This window comes from Schistocerca piceifrons, chromosome 5 (genome assembly GCF_021461385.2).
Source record: "Schistocerca piceifrons isolate TAMUIC-IGC-003096 chromosome 5, iqSchPice1.1, whole genome shotgun sequence".
In the NCBI taxonomy this organism is placed as follows: Eukaryota; Metazoa; Arthropoda; class Insecta; order Orthoptera; family Acrididae; genus Schistocerca; species Schistocerca piceifrons.
The window spans coordinates 410,974,456-411,000,679 of record NC_060142.1 but is presented as its reverse complement, the minus strand read 5'-3'; the positions used below and the strand labels follow the sequence as shown (position 1 = coordinate 411,000,679).

The 26,224-nt window shown below is 41.7% G+C and overlaps 1 protein-coding gene and 1 non-coding gene across 2 annotated transcripts in view; both read left to right on the top strand.

Moving 5' to 3' along the window:
* LOC124799041 (multiple C2 and transmembrane domain-containing protein-like) overlaps positions 1 to 26,224 on the top strand; it is a 377,532-nt gene that overhangs the window by 341,329 nt on the left and 9,979 nt on the right. The gene's annotated exons all lie outside the window — the stretch shown is intronic.
* Trnas-cga lies at positions 4,344 to 4,420 on the top strand. Its single transcript has one exon. It is a non-coding gene; the product is annotated as a tRNA-Ser (tRNA).

Genomic DNA, 26,224 nt, shown 5'->3' with positions numbered 1-26,224 from the left:
CTCCTCCTCCACACCTCCCTCCGTTACCCCGCCCCTTCTCAAACCCCTTAAAATTGCGCAAGTTTCCGAGTTAAGCAATTATCTGGCACAGCAATTATTCGATCCGCCTAAAATAAAAGTCCAATTACGGATAATAACAGTCCGTAATGCGTAAAGAACGGTAGAGATCGTTAACAGTATTATACTACTGCCAACAAGTGGCCTCGCAATAGTCGCCCATAATTTAGCAATAATAACTTCGAGGGATCCAGGCATGGCGTGTTAAACCTCGGTCAGATAAAATAATATTTCACGTTTTCACTGTTCTCGTTCAAATGGGGAGGGAGGGGGGGGGGGGGGGCGGAGGGGCTCTCTTACATGTATATTTGTAACCTGCCTGTACTTTGCCCTCTTTATAAACTGTTCGAACACCGTCTTCCGACTGAGACATCAGTCACAAGACTAATTAATATGCTACTTGTCAGCCTGCCACTCGCTTCTGTGATAGAATTATAAATTGACGGAGATGGAACGTCTTACGTCGTGATGTTCCGGTCTGATACTTATCAAATTATATGGCGATGTCAATAACTTAGTGAGTGTTTAAATGGTTAAACTCCCATTCCAGTCGTATTTCATGCCCAAATTAATATCAAGAGCATGAACAAGAATTTGTATTCGTTGCGTCAGGAAACATAGAGCCTCACATATCATCCGGAGGAATTTATTGTCATACCTGATACATACTGTTAAAAGATGGCTGACTAAACTCTCTCATTTTTCTTGTATATATTGCCTGGTAAACATGTTTATCTGCTACACATGGTTTTTCTGTGTGTTGTAGGTCGCTGGGAAGATAATACACATATTTATTTTTGGTAATAACTAGCACCCTCTCACCTGCTCCGTATCCAAGAATAATTTTGCAAATATGAACGTATCAGAGTATGTAGTCAAATCTGTCAGTGAGGGAAACAGAGACGTTCTGGTGCGTTCTGGTGGTGTACTGCAAACCTTGGCAAAATTCTCCAGTGCAGCCTAGCAACGTGCTTATTTTCGAATCGAGGGGCTCCCATTTGTTTCTCTCTGAACTACTGGCAGTGAGATCCAGCCCCTGACTCCCGTCTATAAGAACTGGTCTTTGCAGGAGCCGCCGTTGCCTGGCCTATCTGATCAGATACAAAAGTTGCTTCTCTGTGAATCATACCGTTTCCCACTCCTCCTCCCCCTGACCAGTGGCTATCCACACCCGCTGCTTTAAAACAACGGATCCTCACGCCAGTAGCCACAGGCTGGAGTCCTGGGAACCTTACTCTTGGTCCGATCGCGGATGTAAGGAGCGTTCCTCGTAACGTTGGTATTCTTTATTCTTCGGTTAGTGAGGACAGATGCTTGTTTTTTGTTAGGAAGGTGCTTCATTAATTTCACTACGTGCTCAGGAGTGTTTCTCATTTCTGTCTTTCATTCTGCGATTAATTCTGATGTGTGATGTTTCAATTTGCACCCCCCCCCCCCCCTTTGCTCATACCTATGTGGACCACCAGCCATCAACACTGGTGTTTCTTTACTTAAAGACCACTATGTGTTTATTTTAACATGTTGACTGTTATGAGGCCGCCTGCAGCTATGGCAAAGTCTTTTGCCTGTTGCTGTGTGACCACTTGCACCCACAGCGAAGCCTTAGTCTGACACTGTGTGATAACTGGAACCACAGAAAAGCCTTTCCCTGACGCTGTATGGGCTGCGTGCATACCTGCAGTCACAGCAGTCTCACACCTGACGCAGTGGCCTGGCCTGGCCTTGCGATGAAACATACATCACTATGCCTGCAGCAGTCAACATGTTAAAAGCAGTGCTTTCCTCAGTCTGCGAGCCGGACAATACTGATATAAACAGATTTTTTGAAATAAACAGATTGATGATTTCGAGTGATCCACCTTACGTAGAAGCAAGGTAAAATTTACAATGTTTAGTCAGTTAACGCTTCCAGTGATTAGCTTGCAGTCTTCTGGTGCATTAGTTGATCTGATAACTTGACTTGAAATTATTCCTCTATTACTGGTGTGGGGATAGCCTCTAGCTTAGGTGGTTCAGTGGTGATGGAGAAGATATTTCTTTTTTTTGTTACAAGTTTATGTATGTCTTTTCTAATGTTAATACAAAATTGTTCCCCTTTTTGCGTGGATTCCCAACTTTTATGTCCTTGTATCTGTATTAGTTGACACCAGTGTTCCCTGTAATTTTATTTAAGCTGGACTCTCGTATAAGTAAGGTACTATATAAGTTTTAATTTGAGTTTAAAATCAAGTCATGTGTTTCATGGAGATTATCGTTGATTGTAATATATCGAAAGTCTTAATCATAGTTGCTTTTCAGTTGTCCGTCCCCCCTCCCGGCCCCCCTCGTCATGGAGTCCCACATCGTCTGGTTTGTTCCTCGAAAGATGAAGATGATCAGTTTCATCTCATCATGTTTTTGCGCACAATGAGTGTTTATGACATGTACACTTCACAATGTCGTCGAGCCATATTACAGGGACCTCACCGCTGTGCAGTTTAATGTTAGGACCTTGATTAAGTTTGAAAATCATCCCAGGCAGTCAACTCTGAATGCAATGTGGCCATGAGTGAGGCGAAATTTATATTAGTTGCTTGATTCCTACCTTAAATACTCTGATGCAAGGATAAAAGTCCATGATCGTATTGCAGCTAATCCTCTGGGATTAATTACCTTCTGCAGAACGAGGTCAGAGTCAAACGGAAGTAATAGTAAGGCTACATTTCATTTCTTCTGCCATAATGCAAACAGAATAGCAAACTTACGCTTCAAGATTCCTTCCAAGATTTAAATAAAAGTTTTAGAAGGAGTAGTACCTTGTACTTGAAAGTTACCTCTAGTCATTGCATCACAGACATGTTTTATGTGTGACCAATCAGGGGATCAGTCACACCAATTAAGGAATCGTTAATTACCCAAGGAGCTCGTCGTGTGCATTGTCCTTCTGGAATATGCCATGCGGTCGTGATAAGTATGACAACAAGTTTACTATTCTTGACGCATACTGGTGAGCATTCAGCCTCCCTTCAATACTTGCCAAAACAGTGCTGTTACAAGTGGTTCAAGTGGCTCTGAGCACTATGTGACTTAACTTCTGAGGTCATCAGTCGCCTAGAACTTTGAACTAATTAAACCTAACTAACCTAAGGACATCACACACATCCATGCCCGAGGCAGGATTCGAACCTGCGAACGTAACGGTCGCTCGGCTCCAGACTGTAGCGCCTAGAACCGCACGGCCAGTGCTGCTACATCCAGTAGCTCTACGCACCAGTATTCCAGAAGTGGGCGAGATAAGGATGTCGAGAATCGTTCCGTCCTGCCATCTATCACCAGGCGGGCCACAGACACTTTGGAGTCAATCTGACCGCTACAGAGAGAAGAGCTACTCATCACTGAACACCACAGAATGCTACTCAATGTCCCAGCCGACTTCAGCTCTACACTTTGCAATCCTTTGTTGTCATTGGTGCACGATATATGCCAGCTTCCAGTATTGTTTCCAATGGTTCGTTGTGACACTCTGCCTGCCTGTAACTTCTGCTTGAATTCCAGTTGTTGTCAGCTGTCCATTCGTCACAGCCAATCGAACAGTTCTACGATCGTCTCACGGTGTAGTCATTTTGGTGTTCCTGACCCTCTTCTTCATCCCACACTGATGTCCTGAGTCCATCTCCTCACCATTCGCCCTATAGCTACTGATCTACAGCCAAATGTCTGTAGGAATGATGCTCCATGTGTCCCTCAAGCCACTGACTCCATCTTTCTCAAAGTCCGCAGGGTGACAATAAGTTGCACGGGCTCGTCCTCTGGGCATGCTGCATTTCGATCTCCAACTAAAACGTTTCAGTAGTGCTGGAGACAATGTTCTTCAAAACAAACACCGTTCAAACAGCCCTCGGAAGGACCAACGGTAGTAACTGACCGCCGTATCATCCTCAGCCGACAGGCACCTCTGGATGCAGATATGGAGACCCGAATCTTCACCTATTCATGTGCTAGCCAAGCCGGACAGCACTTAACTCCGAAGATCTGAGGAGAACCGGTGCTACCACTGCGGAAAGGCCGTTGGCACAGCATTCTTAATCTGTTCTGAAAAGGAGCTGGCACAAGAAATAAATTTTAATCAACATATCCCATGAAACTTCCTGGCAGATTAAAACTGTGTGCCGGACCGAGACTCGAACTCGGGACCTTTACTTCGAGAGTGCTAGTCCTGCATGGTTCGGAGGAGAGCTTCTGTAAAGTTTGGAAGGCAGGAGACGAGGTACTGGCGGAAGTAAAGCTGTGATGACGGGGCGTGAGTCGTGCTTGGGTAGCTCAGTTGGTAGAGCACTTGCCCTCGAAAGGCAAAGGTCCCGAGTTCGAGTCTCGGTCCTGCACACAGTTTTAATTTGCCAGGAAGTTTCATATCAGCGCACACTCCACTGCAAAGTGAAAATCTCATTCCGGGAACATATCCCATCTTCCACAGACATGGAAATACTGAAGTATCAGTTTGCTAGCGTTCAGTCAAGGTATTGATAGTGTTACACTTTCCATTTCCGTCAATATGTTCCGATCCTCAATATTCAGAATTCTGGGAGGCAGGGGCTACGAACCTCAACACTTTACAACAATCTCTGATCACTTTATTTTCGACGATACACTGTTCGTTGGTTGTATCACTGAAAAATGGGTCAAATGGCTCTGAGCACTATGCGACTTAATTTCTGAGGTCATCAGTCGCCTAGAACTTAGAACTACTTAAACCTAACTAACCTAAGGACATGACACACATCCATGCCCGAGGCAGGATTCTAACCTGCGACCGTAGCGGTCGCTCGGTTCCAGACTGTAGCGCCTAGAACCGCACGGCCACAACGGCCGGCGTATCACTGAAATACAGTGAGATTTTCATTCAGGGAAGTGGCCGCAATCAAACCATACAAACACTTAAAGCAACATAGTCATTCACTAAAACCGAAAAAGAATAACTTCGCTAGAAATATGATTACATACGCACACTTACCTATCTTCACTGGATTACGTATCCGATTTACGAAGTTAACTAACCACGTTTTCGCCACGCTTTTTAACACTACCCTAGCACTGGAAACACATTTAATTGAAAGCGCAAGTCTTTCCCGTCTGCTACCGGTAACCCAGAAAGCCCAGGCTATTTTTTCCTAAACGCTGCTATTTGCCAGCGTAATACTCCATCCTTTCTCTACACCCAGCATTGCCAATCCAGCAACGCTCGTGTATTTCACATACACATACACATAACCATGTTTACACTGGCTGTTTCCGTGAGTGTTAATTTGAACTTTAAATAAATAACACTTCGTTACGACTGATCAAACTTTAATATCTATTAATTAAGCCGTTTTTCGAAGCAATTCTCCTTCGTCAGTTTTTTTTTCTGGGCAACATAGCTTTCGGGAAAACTAAGATCTATTTCAATTCTGGAAGAAACCGAAACTCATCTTTTTAATGACAGTAGCTTTTGGTGAATTATCAAAATAAGAATGCTTTCTATAAATTATGTTGTACTTCTGTAACTAATATGCATCAACGTTGCATATTGCCCTTGTGGGGTCACATCGTACCACTGCTTATACCCTGTGCCAAAGATGTTGCAAGTACTCTGTGTTTTCTTTCTTAAAAATAGTTTGCTAATTTTGGGCGTCTTCTGGGTTCCAAGGACTTAATGAAACATGCCTTTAATTTACTTACGAATATTATACGCACACAGTTTTAAAACTTTATTATACTATTTCGAAATTATTTCCTCTTGCGACACACTGACAATTCTAGCAATAGCGTAAAAGATTCATTCTTGTTCACTTGAAAAGCGCAAAACAATTCCACACACGCTTGAGCTTTCTTCGACCTCCTACCACGTCGTAGGTCAAAGCTCGGAGACGTTCTCTGAGCTAAGTGACACGACGGGAGCAAGGGCTCTCTGAATAACGGACATTCATTGATCCTGACATTTTCCAGTGTCCAAGATCAGATAGAGTCACGATAAGCCATATGCTGCGACCATGGAGTTGTTGGGTGTACATAAAACCATGGATTAACGTTTTTGGATGGATTTTTAAGTTTTGTTTATGTACATGGCTGGATAATTATATTTAAAACAAGTGTTCAGACCCGTTGCTGTGTGATATTAATTTTTATTTCTTTCACTTTCACTACAAATCCGTTTCGCCTAACACTGCTATTATCGAGTTCCCTGCGGTACAATTATTTTAATTCAACATATTTATGTTACGGTAGAACTGAGCATGGACTGCTACTTATGTATACAGGGTGATTTTTTCCACCGTGTACAAACTCTAGGGACTGATCGACGAAAGGATACTGCGGTCTAATACGCGCTGTAACATGCAACCACAGTTGCAGTATGTGCTGAAAATGGTTTCCATGTGCCTCAACGCATGTGTGTACGCGCCGCAATATGTTCAGTCTCACACGTTTACATCGGCCAGGCTGCATCCGAACAGTGTCTAAGGCACCATGAATACGCTGCTCTAGCGCCTCCACATCTGGGATCGGCTCTGCACACACGATACTTCTGAGATCGTCCCATAATCAGAAATCGCACGAACTGAGATTCGATGAAGGAGCAGGCCATGCAACTGGTCCCCCGTCCCTCCGTCCGATCCACCGACTAGGGAAGACGCGACTGGGATGCGTCCTGATGTTGACTGCGAAGTAGGCTCGAGCACCATCATGTAGTAGCCACAAAAACCCTTCGAATCATCAATGTCACTTCTTCCAACCGGAAGGCAAAGTCATTCGCAAGAAACACCGACAGTTCCTACTAGTCAGGCGAAGTGGAAGAAAGACTGGTCCCAAAATACGCTCGCCAGTTGTTATTTTAAAGCACAAGCACTTTTATGTAGATGATAGATCCATTATTTGGTTGCACGTATATCTGTGGTTGCTGTATATCCTCAGTACGATCGCTATAGTCAGACTACTACAAACACACAGCAACCATTTTCTCCATTATTATTATTATTATTATTATTATTATTATTGTTTTCATTTCATACTGATTATTATTCATTAATATTGACGAACTAGGATCATGTTACAACTGCATGGCATCAAAGTATTGCTGATGAATCGTAATGTGGAGGTGACTCACTCAAGATCGGTGATGGGCACTGTAATGGCCTTTAAACATGATGGTACCTTGGATGGTGTAATTAGATGCAATAATGTAATCAAAATGGTAAAGTAAATATATTGACTCTATGGAGCAATCAAGATTAATGTGCAACTCATGAAACTCCTCAAAGAAAGCGATCTATTGACATATAGCCAGCAAGAATTCAAGGATTACCATTCTTGTGAAACACAGCCGACATTTTATTCACACGAAACAATATGTACAATCGATAGAGGACCTCAAGATCATTCCATGTTTGTAGATTTCCATAAGGCTTTTGACACCATTCTCCACCTGTGGCTTGTAATGAAAGTGCTTGCTTATGGAGTAATGTCTCAGTTGTGCCGCTGGCTTCGTCATTTCCTGTCAGAAATGTCACAGTTAATAATAAACTACGGGAAGTCATATAGTGAAACAAATATATAAGCGATCAACGAGGGTCGTGCAATAAGTAATGCTCCACATTTTTTTGTTAACCCATCAATATACATAGACAAACGTCCTTGTTGGTGCTTCACATTTGGTGTTTGTTCTGTGCACCGGTGAATTTTCGAAGTGTTCTGGCGGATGGCAGAGCCGTAGTTCAGCGTCAAAATGGCGTCACGACTCACGTTACAAGCACCGTGCTGTTATTGAATTCCTGTGTGCAGAAAAAGAAACCGTGGTGAACATCCATAAACGTTTGCGTGCAGTGCATGACGATGCTGCAGTTGGTAGGACTACAGTTGGGCGACGAGTAAAGAAAGTTACAGCCTCAGGAAATGCAAAAACAGAGCTCCATGATCAGCCACGCTCTGGACGTCCTGTCGCAGCCACTGCTCCAGACATGCTGAATCGTGAGGATGGCATTATTCATGCCCACCGGCGCACCACAGCTCGACAATTTACTCTAAAATTGTCGGACAGTTTGGAAGTGCGTCTGCAAAGATGAAATGCAAGACCATTTCATCTGAATTGTTGGAGCTTAAAGATTCTCTACTCCTTGAAGATGACGAGAGTGTCACTCATGCAATGAAAATATGACTACGCCTACAGGACAAGAACTTTTACCAGCACAACGTTGGCGTACGGCCATAGAATGTGATCGAGACTACGTCGGAAAATAGGACATGAACAAGACATGTTGATGTATACTGTCGACAATTTCTGACTCTTAACAATTATAATGTTCAGAGCAAAAAAAGTGGGGCATTACTTATTGAACGATCCTCGTATGAGACAGTGATTGGCGCTGTTACGTTGTTTGCAGATGATGCCGTCTTTTATCGTCTAGTTCAGTTCTTAGAGAATGAAAACTAACTGCAACATGGTTAGACGAGATAACTGAATGATACGAAAAGTGGTAAATAACCCTAAATAATGAAAAGTGTGAGGTCATCCGCAAGAGTACCAAACGCAATAAGTTAAATTTCCAATATACGGTAAATCACACAAATTTAAAGTTCGTCGATTCAATTAAATGTATATGGATTAAAATTACGAACAGTTTAAATTGGGTTCAAAAATTGTTCAAATGGCTCTGAGCACTATGGGACTTAACTTCTGAGGTCATCAGTCCCCTAGAAGTTAGAACTAGTTAAACCTAACTAACCTAAGGACATCACACACATCCATGCCCGAGGCACGATTCGAACCTGCGACTGTAGCGTTTAAATTGGGAACATCACATAGTAAATGTTGTGGGGAAGGCGAACCAAAAATTGCATTCTACTGATATGCCACTTGAAAGGTGCAACAGGTGAACTAGAGAGACTGCCTATAAAACATACTTGTCCATCTTATTCTGAATTACTGCTGCACAGTATGGGGTCCTAAGCAGGTGAGATTGACGGAGGACGTGAAAGAAGTGTAAGCGTAGGCTTCCGCGGCCGTTGTCTTCTTCAATAAAATTCTTCAGGGTATCAGACCGCATCGTCATAATTTAAAATGCGCCAACGTTTCGGCCAGCGTTGCAGCTAGCCTTCATCAGGGCCTTACGTTAACTGCTAAATGAACACACTTGATTCCTTAAATAGCTGCACGAGAAAACCGTGTCGTTACTTGATTGGCTGTAAAGGGAGGAGGAGGAGGGGTGAAAGGTATGCTTTATTGGTGTTTCCTTTATTATCTGTCATTGGCTGAAATAGCTGTTTTCTATTGGTCTTTATATTAATCCACCCCATTGGAGGAGACGGACGAATAGCGAACAGGTGATGGCTGTGACGTCACACTGTTTCCATGCTGTCCAGAAGCCGGCTGCGGCGTCCCATTGCTCTGTGCGCTCGCGACCACTGCGGCTCTCCGCGTGTCTGCATGGGCCGCCACGGCTCTGCCGCCGCTCCGTAGCCCTGCTATTGCAGGCAGCCAAGACCTCGGAAGCTTGTACCCGTCCTCTCTATTCATGTTGGCGGGTCTTTTGGCTATTTCTATCGCCTCTCTAATCTTTCTTTTGAAAGTGAGAGGCTGTTTCGCCAGGACGCGGGCTTCTTGAAAAAATATTGGTTTCCCGCACTTGTCTCGGTGTTCCGCCACTGCTGACTTAGTGTGTTGTTTCAGGCGGATATATCTTTCATGTTCCGAGAGCCTTGTGCTAATCGGACGTCCCGTCTCACCTATGTAGACTAATCCACACGCACAACCAATTTCATACACGCCAGCTGTGTGTAGTTTGTCAACTGCGTCCTTGGTAGAACCGAGCATGTCTGATATTTTGTTTCTGCTTCGGAAAATTGGTTTGATGTCGGCTTTTCGTAGAATTTTGCCAATACGTTCGGTGACCCCTTGTACATATGGTAACACAGCAATGCTCTGTGCCTCCTTCTCCTCTTCCCTATTAATCTTCTCCCTTGTCGACATGGTGCTGTCTATCATCTGCTTCCCATAGCCATTAGTTCCGAAGATGGACCTGAGGCGTTCAAGTTCTGTCTTCAGATGTTCTTCGTCGCTTATCCTGTACGCTCTCTTCGTTAGCGTGTGCAGGGCGGACTTCTTCTGCGTGGGGTGATGGTGGGAGGAGGCGTGAAGGTACCTGTCCGTATTGGTTGGTTTCCTGTACACTTTGTGGCCAAGTTTACCATCAGGTTTTCGATAAACTTCCACGTCGAGAAAAGGCAGCACCCCATTCTTCTCTGTTTCCATTGTAAACTGAATTTTCCTATGCTGTTGGTTAAGGTGCTTGTGGAAGTTCTGTAACTCCTCTTCTCCGTGGGGCCAGATGACGAAAGTATCATCGACATAGCGAAGCCAACAATTTGGGCGTAATGGTGCGGACTGGAGGGCTGTTTCCTCAAATGCCTCCATGAAAAACAAACTGACGGTGTAGCTATGGGCTCACCCCTATCGCCTATCGCAGCAGAAATTTTCATGGAGGCATTTGAGGAAACAGCCCTCCAGTCCGCACCATTACGCCCAAATTGTTGGCTTCGCTATGTCGATGATACTTTCGTCATCTGGCCCCACGGAGAAGAGGAGTTACAGAACTTCCACAAGCACCTTAACCAACAGCATAGGAAAATTCAGTTTACAATGGAAACAGAGAAGAATGGGGTGCTGCCTTTTCTCGACGTGGAAGTTTATCGAAAACCTGATGGTAAACTTGGCCACAAAGTGTACAGGAAACCAACCAATACGGACAGGTACCTTCACGCCTCCTCCCACCATCACCCCACGCAGAAGAAGTCCGCCCTGCACACGCTAACGAAGAGAGCGTACAGGATAAGCGACGAAGAACATCTGAAGACAGAACTTGAACGCCTCAGGTCCATCTTCGGAACTAATGGCTATGGGAAGCAGATGATAGACAGCACCATGTCGACAAGGGAGAAGATTAATAGGGAAGAGGAGAAGGAGGCACAGAGCATTGCTGTGTTACCATATGTACAAGGGGTCACCGAACGTATTGGCAAAATTCTACGAAAAGCCGACATCAAACCAATTTTCCGAAGCAGAAACAAAATATCAGACATGCTCGGTTCTACCAAGGACGCAGTTGACAAACTACACACAGCTGGCGTGTATGAAATTGGTTGTGCGTGTGGATTAGTCTACATAGGTGAGACGGGACGTCCGATTAGCACAAGGCTCTCGGAACATGAAAGATATATCCGCCTGAAACAACACACTAAGTCAGCAGTGGCGGAACACCGAGACAAGTGCGGGAAACCAATATTTTTTCAAGAAGCCCGCGTCCTGGCGAAACAGCCTCTCACTTTCAAAAGAAAGATTAGAGAGGCGATAGAAATAGCCAAAAGACCCGCCAACATGAATAGAGAGGACGGGTACAAGCTTCCGAGGTCTTGGCTGCCTGCAATAGCAGGGCTACGGAGCGGCGGCAGAGCCGTGGCGGCCCATGCAGACACGCGGAGAGCCGCAGTGGTCGCGAGCGCACAGAGCAATGGGACGCCGCAGCCGGCTTCTGGACAGCATGGAAACAGTGTGACGTCACAGCCATCACCTGTTCGCTATTCGTCCGTCTCCTCCAAAGGGGTGGATTAATATAAAGACCAATAGAAAACAGCTATTTCAGCCAATGACAGATAATAAAGGAAACACCAATAAAGCATACCTTTCACCCCTCCTCCTCCTCCCTTTACAGCCAATCAAGTAACGACACGGTTTTCTCGTGCAGCTATTTAAGGAATCAAGTGTGTTCATTTAGCAGTTAACGTAAGGCCCTGATGAAGGCTAGCTGCAACGCTGGCCGAAACGTTGGCGCATTTTAAATTATGACGATGCGGTCTGATACCCTGAAGAATTTTATTGAAGACGTGAAAGAAGTTCAGAGAAGTGCAGTTCGTTGTGTATTATCGCGAAATAGCTGACAAACTGTCACGGATATGACAGGGTAGTTAGCGTGGCACTCTTTAAAACAAAGGCGTTTTTCGTTATCATGTATCTTTGAAGGAAATTTGAGCCACAACATCCTTCTCAGAATGCCAAGTTTTCTTTTTTACTCCCGCTTACGTAAGAAGATATGATTTATAATAAAGTGGAGTAATCAGAGTCAGTCTGAAAGATTTAGGTTTTCATTTTGCCCGCGTGGTATTGGATAGTGGAACAATCGAGAAAAGGTGTGAAAGTGGTCTATGAAACCCCTTCCCAACACTTAGGTGCAAACTGTACAGCAATCGTTTGGATGCAGATGAGTGCTTACAAAAAGGTCACTGAGACCTTCGTAAAGTAGTGTGCTAGTTGCCTGGCCTGAGACTAAATTTAAAAAGAAAAAAGTGTGTGAATATGGAGACTGGTGAGGGACTGGAAATAAGCTGCTTTGTGATCAGAAAGCAGGAGGAAGTGTTTGAGGCAGCCTCCCCTGCCACATGCGTGCTCCCCCGCTGGCGCCAGAATACCTCTCCGGGCCGCTAGAAAGCCTTTCAGCCGCCCTTGCCCTCGGCCTCGGCCCCTGAATGGACGGCGCGCCGCCCTACTCACCGCGGCCTCTGGCGGGCCCGCCGTCCGCTGAGGGCGGCCAATCCTGGCCGCCACTGAAAGGAAATGCCGACCACACACGGGAACGGGGCTTCCTCTCCACTCAGAGCCGCTCGCGCCACTCGCACCCTCTGGAGAGTTATACGCAAAATACTGTACTAGTGCTTTCAAGGAGATTATTCTCTTCTTCCAATTACGTAATACTGCGGCAGTAAGTATATTAGCAATCTCTGAAATAAGGCCGGTTCAAATGGCTCTGAGCACTATGGGACTTAACATCTGATGTCATCAGTCCCCTAGAACTTAGAACTAATTAAACCTAACTAAACTAAGGACATCACACACATCCATGCCCGAGGCAGGGTTCGAACCTGCGACTGTAGCGGTCGCGCGGTTTCAGACTGAAGCGACTGAAAAAAGGAGTTATTAACGTTGTTTGTGGTTACAGTGTCGACCTCACCATCTCACATAGTGTTAAACACATATACAGGGTGAGTCACCTAACGTTACCGCTGGATATATTTCGTAAACCACATCAAATGCTGACGAACCGATTCCACAGACCGAACGTGAGGAGAGGGCTAGTATAATTGTTTAACACAAACCATACAAAAATTCACGGAAGTATGTTTTTTAACACAAACCTACGTTTTTTTAAATGGAACCACATTAGTTTTGTTAGCACATCTGAACATATAAACAAATACGTAATCAGTGGCATTTTTTGCATTGTAAAATGTTAATTACATTAGGAGATATTGTAACCTAAAGTTGACGCTTGAAACCTCCGACTTTCAGTTGCGTGTTGTAACAAACACGGGCCACGGTCGGCGAGCAGCATCTGCAGGGACATGTTCACGATGACGACCGTGTTTACGAGTGTGGCTGTAGTGCGCTGTTGTGGTTTTGTCTAGCTGTCGCAGTGTCCGCATGTAGCGCTTGCTGCTATTGTTATTCTGCATTCGTCTCCGCACCCAGACCAACTGTAGTACACCGTGTTACCAGTCGTCTGTGATAGTGTAGTGTTGTAGGAACTGTGACCGTGGTATATTAGAACTCTGAAAAGGCGGAGATGATACTCATCTATGGCAAGTGTCGACGAAATGCAGCTGAAGCCTGCAGGGTGTATGCAGAACGGTATCCGGACAGAGAGCATCCAACGTGCCGCACATTGCAAAACATCTACCGCCAACTGTATGCAACAGGTATGGTCGTAGCACGCAAACGGGTCCGTAACAGGCCCGTCACAGGAGAAGCGGGTGCAGTTGGTGTGTTAGCTGCTGTTGCCATGAACCCACACATGAGTACACGGGACATTGCGAGAGCCGGTGGACTGAGTCAAAGTAGTGTCATGCGCATACTGCATCGTCACCGCTTTCACCCGTTTCATGTGTCGCTATATCAGCAATTACATGGTGATGACTTTAATCATCGAGTGCAATTCTGTCAATGGGCATTAACAGAGAATGCGTTGCAGTTCTACCTGTTTACCGATGAAGCGGGTTTCACAAACCACGGGGCAATGAATCTACGGAACATGCATTACTGGTCCGTGGACAATCCTTGCTGGCTCAGACAGGTAGAGCGACAGCGACCGTGGACTGTAAATGTATGGTGCGGAATCATTGGCGACCACCTCATTGGTCCTCACTTCATTGCAGGGGCCCAAACAGCTGCAACATACATCGCGTTTCCACAGAATGATCTACCAACGTTGCTCGAAAATGTCCCACTGGAAACGCGTCGACGTATGTTGTATCAGCATGATGGTGCACCTGCACATTCCGCAATTAACACTAGGCTGACCCTTGACAGGATGTTCGACGGGCGTTTCATAGGGCGTGGAGGACGCATAAATTGGTCAGCCCGTTCTCCTGATCTTACACCTATCGACTTCTTTCTGTGGGGTACGTTAAAGGAGAATGTGTACCGTGATGTGCCTACAACCCCAGAGGATATGAAACAACGTATTGTGGCAGCCTGTGGCGACATTACACCAGATGTACTGCATGGGGGCTTAATTAAATATATGATTGAAAATATTTTTAATTTTTGTAGCTGTCTGTCCGATTACGTAAGTCTCGTAAACGGTTGGCCCTGACTAGTATTATTACGCAATCTGACTGCAACAAACAATGAAAGAAAATTTCCGTAAACACAGTTAATTAATTAAGTCCCCAGCAACTATAAAACCTACAAAATCCAAGCACAAATGTAACTGTTCTGTATGTGGCAGTGTGACTCAACGTACGCATCTGGCACGGTTCTTCTTCAATAACACAAGAATTTTTAATTAACATTTATACTGAATTAATTAAAGAAAGTAAAAATACCATAATTACTCAATAGAATCACAATTACACTCTAATCCAAGAACACAAGCCAGATGCTTTGTTGACTGAACCTGTAATGACGCATTATTTCAGACACACAAATAATAAAAGAACATTGTAGTTTTTACCTTCATATATATTGACGAAATGCACTCATTACAATAACATCTGCTATCTCTCCCATCAAATAACTGCATAAAACATGGAACAACACTCTTTACTACCACATCTCGCTCCAACTTCACGACAACCACGAGCTCTGCCCACGCACACACTGCTACGAGCTCTCGACAAACACACTCTATGAGTTCTCAACACACACTGTCCTCTCCGATCTCCTAACAAGCACTGACTCCCATGAACTCTCGACAACCACTGACTTCTACGAGCTCTCTACTAGCACTGACTGCCATGAACTCTCGACAACCACTGACTGCTACGAACTCCCAACAAGCACTGTGGAGGCGGCTTAATAGTACTCTTTGGCGCAATCTCTGGCGCAGTGGCTCAGTGTAGCCACCTTTCATATGCCCCTCCTCCACAGGCCAGAATTTGATGGTATTTTTGCCAGCATTGGTGGTGAAAATACCACCAAATTCGTCCAGAAAAATACAGACAAAAATAAAGATAATATTAATACCTAAATATCACATAATTAGTTAAAAATTTTGGCTTTGCACTGACCTTTCACTAACCTAATATATGAAATACAGTAAGCAATACAACTTCTTTTCATGCATGTGGCTTTACATAATAGTTTACACAATATACAAAAAATCAGTTTATACAAATGTTCACATAAAATGCTTTCAATGATTAGTTTATACAAAAAAAAGATACTAACAGGTGACATCTTTTCAGTAGAAGCAGTCCATCAGTTGCACCCAGCAATGTTTAGCAGGTACACCCAGCAACAAGTCACATTAGTTCAGTAGAAGCAATCCATCAGAGGCACCCAGCAATGTTGAGTAGGTGCAGACACCAACAAGTGACATCATTTCAGTAGAAACAGTCGATCAGTTGTACCCAGCAATGTTGAGCAGGTGCAGACAGCAAGAAGTAACATCATTTCAGTAGAAACAGTTCTAACAGTGGCACCCAGCAATGTTGAGTAGGTGCAGACAGCAACAAGTGACTTCATTTCAGTAGAAACAGTTCATCAGTTGCACCCAGCAATGTTGAGAGCAGGTGCAGACACCAACAAGTGATACCATTTCAGTAAAAACAGTCCATCTGTGGCACCCAGCAATGTTGAGTAGGTGCAGACAGCAAAAAGTAACATCATTTCAGTAGAAACAGTTCTAACAGTGGCACTCAGTAAAGTTCAAGAGGTACACACAGCAACAAGTCACATTAGTTCAGTAGAAGCAGTCCATCAGAGGCACCCAGCAATGTTGAGTAGGTGCAGACAGCAAAAAGTCACATCTCTCAGCAGAAGCAGTTCCATCAAATTCACTAGCACTGATCACACTGTTCATCAGAGTTTATGAGCAGAAATTAAACATGTCCTAGTGGCACCAATCATGTAGAAAAGGTACAAGTAACAGTCCATAATTTTTTTACAATCACTGATCACACAGTTCATCAGCAGAAATTAAACACGACCAAATGTCACACATCATGTTGAAAAGTGCAGGTAACAGTTCAGAATATTTATCTTCACTAATCAGACAGTTCAGGCATGAACAATAGTTTGAATACACATACAAATGCTTTTACAGTAACATACAAATCATAACAAACACACAAATGATATCAGATAATTGTCCTATTAACTATTACAATACACAAATACCAGTAAACCTATAATATTTATGGGTGTCAGTGCAAGCCACTACAAACAAATAAAATAATATTTAGGAGATAGGTGGGTAGGATTAGTAAAGGAAAACACACAAAACACACTCACTCATCTTTCATCCACATTAAGTACTACTGTGTAACTGAATAGTGTTAACTGTGTAAATGTAATTCTGTCAAAATCTGATGTTCATCATGTGTATCAAGTAGTACTGGCAGCAATGTATAATAGTCAACAATAGTTAAGTCAACGTCATAGTCATGATGTCAAGACCAATGTTTGCCAAGCCAGATCAAAATGTACTGTTGTTGAACAACTGTCAGTGAGCCAAGATATGCAATTACTTCCTCTCTCCAAAAAAAGTATATACTGCTTGGTGATTTAACAAAGTGTGTGTATAGACTGTCTTCTTTCTACTTTAGTGTTTTAGTCTGCTATCTTCATCCTCCTTGTTCCATAAGACCAACAAAAAAAATATGCTCCTCACTTACTTTACCTCTTATACACCAAAACTCCAATAATCATCAACTTAATCTCAATACGTCACTAATACTTCTTCAATACGTCGATACATATAACTCTTATCATCAATATCATTTACCTTACCTCTTGTCCACAAAAACTCCAATAATCATCAACTTCATATAATCTCTATACCTCAATAATACGTAGATACATATAAACCTCAGCACCAATATCATTTCACTTCCATAACAACTCTTTCCTCTAGTCAGTCTCCTCGAACAAGTACAGATAAAATCCTAGTGCAACTTCAATTCAGCATCCCATACAATCCGAAGACACATTGTCAACACACAACCTCTGTGTAATTCATCTGAGCCCAAATTTTCTACTCATTATAAATTATAAGATACATTTTGGTTCCTTGTCCATCATTAAATAAAAGAAATGCATACCTGACCTCTAACAGACTTAGTTCGAATAACTCTCAGTAATTAAGTACGATTACGGAGTGTGAATGATCATAATATTTCACAGTGTGTACACCACTTCAAGAATCATAGCAGAAGCAAACATGTGGAGTATTTTTTGTGTCAAGTGTCACTTCCTATTTCAATTGCTCACGAAAATGCAGTGTGATAATTGTCAATGGTCTACACCTAGTTTTGGTCTGTCATGTCGTTAGCTTCCTTCCTATTAGCATAAATTTATACAGCTTCCATAAAACCTCCAGCTCATGTGACTTGTATGACTTTCTTGTACTAATGTCGTTCGTCGAATTATAGCAGTTCATTTTCTTATCTTAAAAATATAAGGCACTGAGCGTAAGCAAAACTTGCAATAGCGAGTAAATATACCAGTAGAGAACAGAATGTCAACAAGTGGATGCAGCACAATTCCTACAACGAGGCTCTGCCAAGCGAACAATCTATAATTAATACAATAGTGTGACCTAAACTCTATGTTTATACACAGTATATCAGCATTTCTATACACCAAATTAAAGAGTAGTTATGGCAACAAAACAGAAATGTGTAAATATGTAATCCATGCAAAAAGCAGCAAACATATATCTTACGTAATAAACAAGTCATTAGCATCATATCAGCCTGAGCAAATAAATGTTCATATGTCATCTTAGCAAGTAAACATGGATGCGCAAGCAGATAAATCCAAAAAGTATAACTTACATACATAATCACATCAACACAGTAAATCAGGTGACAATTATAATTTAAATAAATAAGCACAGCAGACACATAATAAGAAAATATGACATCAGTGAAAAAGCATAGCAGCCAAGCGATGCATAATATACACAAGTTACAACCCAGTTCATTAATAATCATTGTCAAAATCAGTTATCGTACGCAAGCACGTCGCTTCACACGTAAATTCATAGAACATAAAATTTAGCACAAAGTATGAGTCACGTAATCGCGAGCAGCAAATTACGTCTAAAGTACGTACCTAAGTGGAAATATGTTACCTGAAAAATGAACTCAATTAATAGTTACCTTTTTAGTTTATTAGTTTCTTCTTCGAAATTACATTCTTCCTGAAAATTTCTCGATAGCAAGTCGTCTTAACGTCGGACACGCACAGAATTTACCTGAAGGTCTTAAATATTTTATACAACCGTATCCTGCAAAATACTGAATGTTAATAACACAATTCAACAAGTCCTTATAGCTTTATACAGAATTTAGTCGGAGAAATTAGACTGTGTATTTGTTTACGGCTGTCAGTGCATTCGCACTGAGCGCTCGATCAGCTGTGGGCGCGTGACGTAGGAAGCAATTGTTCGCGGTCAACGACTGCCTTGTGCGGCGCGCAGACTTCACTGTTGCTTTGAGTATGTGCCGCCGCCAAAACACAGCGCGGTATCCTTGTACTCTCTGCATGTTTACATGTAGCTGTTAGTTTCTCTAAAGTATGTTATTCCACAAAAATTTTTACGTTAGATATATGATGTATTCCTTTAGAGTGTCGTGATTTAAGAGTTTCTACTTCAACAGTGTTATCATGAATAATTTTGCGAATTCTATATGGACCGTTATAAAGCAGAAAAAATTTGCGACACAAGCCTTTTCCTTTATGAGACAAACGGTGGGACTTAATTAATACCTTTTGACCAACTGAAAAAGTTTTTTTGAACGACCAGGACGTCTAGCTGATTTCTCTCTTCTAGCAGCCGCAGATGCAATATTTTGCAGAGCCAGGTTGACAACTTCAGAATGCCGCAGTTTCCGTGAAGGCGGAAAAGGAATGATTTCAGATATGCGATTTGTCGGTGCTTTGTTTTTTAATATCGATAGAGGCGGTAAAGAAGTTGAGTCATTAGGAAGTTCATTCAGAATGTTTTGAAAAATATGAAGATACTGATCCCAAGTTCTGTGATTCTGATGACAATAAAGTCGACACAATTTATTGATTTCCTTCATCCATCTCTCTGAAGCATTAGATTGAGGGTGAAAAAGTGAAATGAAGATTGGTTTAATTTTACGACGCTGTAGAGTACGAAGCCAAATTTTAGAACGAAACTGTGATCCATTATCTGATATAACCTTATCAACATGACCAACTTCTTTAAGAAAATGTCTGATGAAAGCATTAGATACTGAACGAGCTGTTGCTTTGCGTAAAGGTGTAAAACACACATATTTTGACGTCAACTCCACTGCTACGAAAATGTACGCAAAACCATTAGTAGAACGAACCACTGGACCAAACAAATCGACTGCAGCCATCTCCTTTAATTTCGCTGGAATGACAGGAAACAACGGTGCTCTGTGAGAAATCGTTGGAGGCTTAGCCATTTGACATAATTTGCATTTGGCCAGAACAGATCGAATACGTTTTTCCATATTACTGAAGTAACAATTTTCTCGTAATTTATGAAAGCATTTTCGGGGACCAAAGTGTGCATAAGTGAAATGCGTATACCAAATCAATTTATTGACCCACTCATCAGGAATACAAACTAACCAAACGGAGTTGTCGACCGATTTTCGTTTAAAAAGAATGTCATTGCGGACTGAATAGCATCTAGTTTCTCTTGATCAGGAAGAATACCTTCTGTAGAAATAATATGACCGAGAAATTTCACCTGAGAACGACCAAATTCAGATTTTTCCAAATTCACTGTCATGCCAACTCGTGCAAAAATACGTAATAATGAATCCAAAATTTTGTTGTGCTCACTCCAAGAACGTTTCGCAATAAGAATATCGTCAACATAAGAAGTAATGTTGTCACGAAGATAAACAGGTAAAATTTCATTTAAGCTACGAATGAATGCTGCTGAAGATATAGTAAGTCCAAACGGTAATTTCCGAAATTGGTAACAGTTACCAAAGGCTAAAAAGGCGGTGTATTTTCTACAGTCAGGGTGGAGTTCTATTTGCCAATCGTGGATAAAACTTTAATTCCATGGAAATGTTGAAGAAGTTCATCTAAATTTTGTGGGCGGTCAGTTTCAGGAATGATGATGATATTTATCTGTCTGGAATCCAGAACCAGACGAATTGATCCATCCTTTTTAAGAACAACGTGTAATGGGCTAGTATAAGGACTGACTGCAGGCTCAATAATGCCCTGATCTAACATGTATTGAAGTTCATTCTTAACCTTGTCTCTGTAAGCCAAAGGAATAGCGTACGTTTTCCCGCGAAATGGTGTGTGTTCTTTCACTTTAAATAAATATTGTAAGCCTTGTATAGTTCCTGCGTGATGACTAAACACTGTAGCATGTGAAGTCAAAATGTGGTGCAGCTCTTCTCTTGCAACGTCATCTGGCACTTCAGCTTTCTTAACCTTTTCATTAATTAATTCTTCGCTATTAATTATATCATCCATCGCGTCGCGGTATCTATTGTCATTGTCATGAATGAACACATTGTCGTCATAATGCTCAACGAAAACATCAGAAGTAAGAAACCTTAAACATTTTGTATCTGACTCAGATCTTGTTAAACACTCGAAAAATTTTAAACATTTCGGCATTCCAGCAACAGTCAAATTTACACTTCCTTCTTTAAAGTTCAAAATTGCCTTATGTGCGTTAAGAAACTCCATACCTAATATAATTTGTGTACTGAGTAATGGAACAATAATAAAATTAGCAGAAAATTCGTATCCTTGACAAATGAAATTTAAATTGGTCTGTTGTTTGACCTCCACACTTTTTCCAGAAATCGCACCTCGAATTGTAGTTTTAGAAATAGGTAACACAGGACAAGCAATAGTTCTTTCACATATACGAAAAACTGATTCACTAATGACATTCAGTGGGCTCCCAGAATCTAAAACTGCAGTGAACTTATTCTTACCCACACATACTTCAATAACAGGATGTAAAAATGCGTCTACATTATTTTCCTTTTCATCTAACAAAATGTCTCTCATGTCTTCCAGGCGTACGTAGTGTAAAGTCGTAGTGTCATTACTTTCTGAACCGTCTATGTTGCTGCCAGAAGCCGAAGCTGCAAGTCATTGTCGATTGTTTGCGTCACGTCTTTGAGTATTCGCGTCATTTCGCGGATCAATTTCTACGATTTGCACTTGTCTCTCAGAAGTTCTGTCACGTGGAGGATGCCAATTAGGTCCCTCTTGTCTGTTAGATACAAATTCTTGGTTGTGTCTGTTATTAAAATTTCTGTTTTCCTGTCTGTCTGCATAACTACTTCTTGTGTAATTTCGACTGTCATTTCTGAAATTATTGTTGTATCTACTACCCTGACTATTTCTGTAGTAAGAATTTCTATTACTGTATGAATGATTTCTGTCCTGATGATACCGATTACTGTTTCCGTATGATTGATCATTCCGGTACGAATTACCGCTATTGTCTGTGTAATTTCTGTTAGAACGTCTGTTATTGTCATAGGGCTGGTATCTATTGTCCTGTCTGTTACGTCTATCATTCTCAAAATTACCCATATAACGCCCGTTCCGACCACTATCACTTTTCTCTGAAAATCTAATGTAATTACTGTTACTGAAAAAGTTACAAGAGGTCCCGTCGTCGTTGTCATACTCAAGTTCTTGCAACAAAGTCTTAAAAGTCTCAATGTCGTCTTTACATCTTCCGGCCAAAGCAATTTGTCTTATGGATTGTGGCAGCTTAGTTAAACAAATGCGAATTAATTCAGTCGGGCTATAAGGGTTGGACAGGAACTGATTCTTTCGAATCATGTCTTCAAAGTACTCTGCCGGCGTGCGGAACTCAGACTGTTTGAAATTACGCTGCATAATAAGACTGTGTTTGACTCTGTCTTGCGTGTTTTCGGACCAATATGCCGATAGAAATGCATGATAAAAATCATTTAGATTATTACAATCTCTAATGAGTGCACGCATCCGGGTCGCTGGTTCGTTTTCTAAATATCCACACATAAATTCCAGTTTGTGACTTAGTGGCCAATTTGGTGGAAGTGCGTACATAAATTGATCTAACCATGCACATGGATGTATGTCATTCTTAGAATTGCGGAAGATCTTAAATTTCCGGACAGTCAAAAAGTGTTTATAGTCAAAGTTTTCGCCTCGTGGCGACAAAGACCTACCGCGTCTGTCCCAGTCCGAATGTCGATTATTGTCAAGTTCACACGCCTGGCGCTCTCTTGTTGCTTCTCGTAAATGAAATAAATTATTTTCTTCATACCCCTCTGCTATCTGTGATTCTAAGTTCCTTCTACTGTCCTTTCCTACAATTTCACCTTCGATCTGCTTGACTTGCTTTCGTAATGCCTCAAATTCCTTTTTCACGCGTTCATTAAATTTTCCCTGATTTTCAACATGCTTATTTATGTTCTGATACTCTTCGGTTTCTGCAAATGGTAATGGGGCTGTATCATCTGAATCTCTGTCCCCATGTAAACTAAGATTTGTCAATTTATCTGAAATTTCCTCAACTCTTTCCGATAAGTCACCTATTTTTTCATTCTGTTTGTTTACGTCTTCCGTAAGTGTCGCGACTCGGGTTTCAGTATTGACACATTTGGTAGTTAACTGTTCATATTGTCGTGTTAGATTATTTATTCTGTCATTTGGTACGGATTCCTCGATTCTTTCAAATATTTCTTTCTTATCGTTTGCACGTTGTAAATTTAACTCTGAAAATTTTTGTACTATCACGCGATCTCTTTCTTCCTGTTCTCTATCCTGTTCCCTTTGTCTGATTTCTACTGCAATTAATCTATTATTGTGAGAATTCAGAATCGGTTGTACTTCTTCCCTGATTTCTTTCTTTAATTCATCTTTCATATTTTTGAAACATGTCCCTATTCGTGAATCTATCCGTGTTTCCAAAGTTCCCATCTCTGTTTTAAATTCAGACCCTAACCGAGTTTCCATTGTTCCCATCCGTGTTTCCATTGTTCCTATCTCAGTTTTAATTTCAGATCGCAAAGTTCCCATCTCTGTTTTAATTGTTTCCATTCGTGTTTCCATTGTTCCCATCTGTGTTTTTAATTCAGATCCAAACCGTGTTTCCATTTTTAATATAGCACTCATCAACTGCCCCATAGTAACTGTTTCAAAATTATTTTCGCCCCTAACATTTCCCGCAAAACCAGTTTCCTTCGTCATAGCTGTAAAGCTATCTGTGTTCGATACTATTTCAGAATCTTCTATCGTTAATCTCGGATTCTGTGAATTTTCTGATTGAGAAAAATTTTGAAATGGTTCCGGACTATTTTCCCGACTTATTACATTGTTTTCAACTTCATTATTCATCATACTGTTGTCCTGTGTTGGCGAGTTCGCCATGTCAACAATTTCGTTATTCTCACTATTCATCATTTTTGCCTTTTTCATTGATCGCGTAATCATTTACAAAATATACAAAAGATTCGTCACTGTACGAAAATTACACACAATGACTCTTTATCTCCAACAATACCATTCAAATGCAATGACTCCCTCAAACACGATCAATCGAACAATTGAAATAATTGCACTAATTTGTCAAACGCGTATACAAGGCAATAAAAATTAAATTTTGAAAAATACCATTAGAAGAATGCCAATTACCAAATCTACACATGCAAAATAGACTACAATTAATAAACTACAAATTACTACAACAATACTACGGTCTACTATTTTTACAATCAGAAGAATCCAAGGGACGATCCGAAGCAGCGGTCGCCACGTGCATGGGGGCTTAATTAAATATATGATTGAAAATATTTTTAATTTTTGTAGCTGTCTGTCCGATTACGTAAGTCTCGTAAACGGTTGGCCCTGACTAGTATTATTACGCAATCTGACTGCAACAAACAATGAAAGAAAATTTCCGTAAACACAGTTAATTAATTAAGTCCCCAGCAACTATAAAACCTACAAAATCCAAGCACAAATGTAACTGTTCTGTATGTGGGAGTGTGACTCAACGTACGCATCTGGCACGGTTCTTCTTCAATAACACAAGAATTTTTAATTAACATTTATACTGAATTAATTAAAGAAAGTAAAAATACCATAATTACTCAATAGAATCACAATTACACTCTAATCCAAGAACACAAGCCAGATGCTTTGTTGACTGAACCTGTAATGACGCATTATTTCAGACACACAAATAATAAAAGAACATTGTAGTTTTTACCTTCATATATATTGACGAAATGCACTCATTACAATAACATCTGCTATCTCTCCCATCAAATAACTGCATAAAACATGGAACAACACTCTTTACTACCACATCTCGCTCCAACTTCACGACAACCACGAGCTCTGCCCACGCACACACTGCTACGAGCTCTCGACAAACACACTCTATGAGTTCTCAACACACACTGTCCTCTCCGATCTCCTAACAAGCACTGACTCCCATGAACTCTCGACAACCACTGACTTCTACGAGCTCTCTACTAGCACTGACTGCCATGAACTCTCGACAACCACTGACTGCTACGAACTCCCAACAAGCACTGTGGAGGCGGCTTAATAGTACTCTTTGGCGCAATCTCTGGCGCAGTGGCTCAGTGTAGCCACCTTTCAGTACTGCGGCAAGTACGACACTCATTACGGCAGAGATTGCAATTGTGTGCAGCAAATGATGGCCACCACATTGAACATCTATTGGCCTGACATGTCGGGACACACTCTATTCCACTCCGTAATTGAAAACGGAAACCACGTGTGTACGTATACCTCACCCCTCATGGTATTGTACATGTGCGTCAGTGAAAAAGACCAATAAAAAGGTGTTAGCATGTGGACGTAATGTGCTGTTCCAGTCTCTTCTGTACCTAAGGTCCATCACCGTTCCCTTTGGATCCCTACGTCATTCGGTGCTCTCCGATACACACGATCGAACTGCGGAGGAGTGGTACTCAAGCGTCAACTTTAGGTTACAATATCTCCGGATGTAATTAACATTTTACAATGCAACAAACGGCACTGATTATGTATTTGTTTATATGTTCAGGGGTGCTAACAAAACTAACGGGGTTCCATTTAAAAAAACGTAGGTTTGTGTTAAAAAACATACTTCCGTGCATTTTTTTATGGTTTGTATTAACCAATTACACTAGCCCCTCTTAAAATAGGAACCCCCATTTTTATTGCATATTTCTGTAGTACGTAAAGAAATATGAATGTTTTACTTGGACCACTGTTTTCGCTTTGTGATAGATGGCACTGTAATAGTCTCAAACATATCGCTCATAATTTTAGACAAACAGTTGGTAACAGGTATGTTTTTTAAATTAAAATACAGAACGTAGGTACGTTTGACCATTTTATTTCGGTTGATCCAATGTGATACATGTACCTTTGTGAACTTATCATTTCTGAGAACGCATGCTGTTACAGCCTGATTACCTGTAAATACCACATTAATGCAATAAATGCTCAAAATGATGTCCGTCAACCTCAATGCATTTGTCAATACATGTAACGACATTCCTCTCAACAGCGAGTAGTTCGCCTTCCGTAATGTTCGCACATGCATTGACAATGTGCTGACGCATGTTGTCAGGAGTTGTTGGTGGATCACAGTAGCAAATA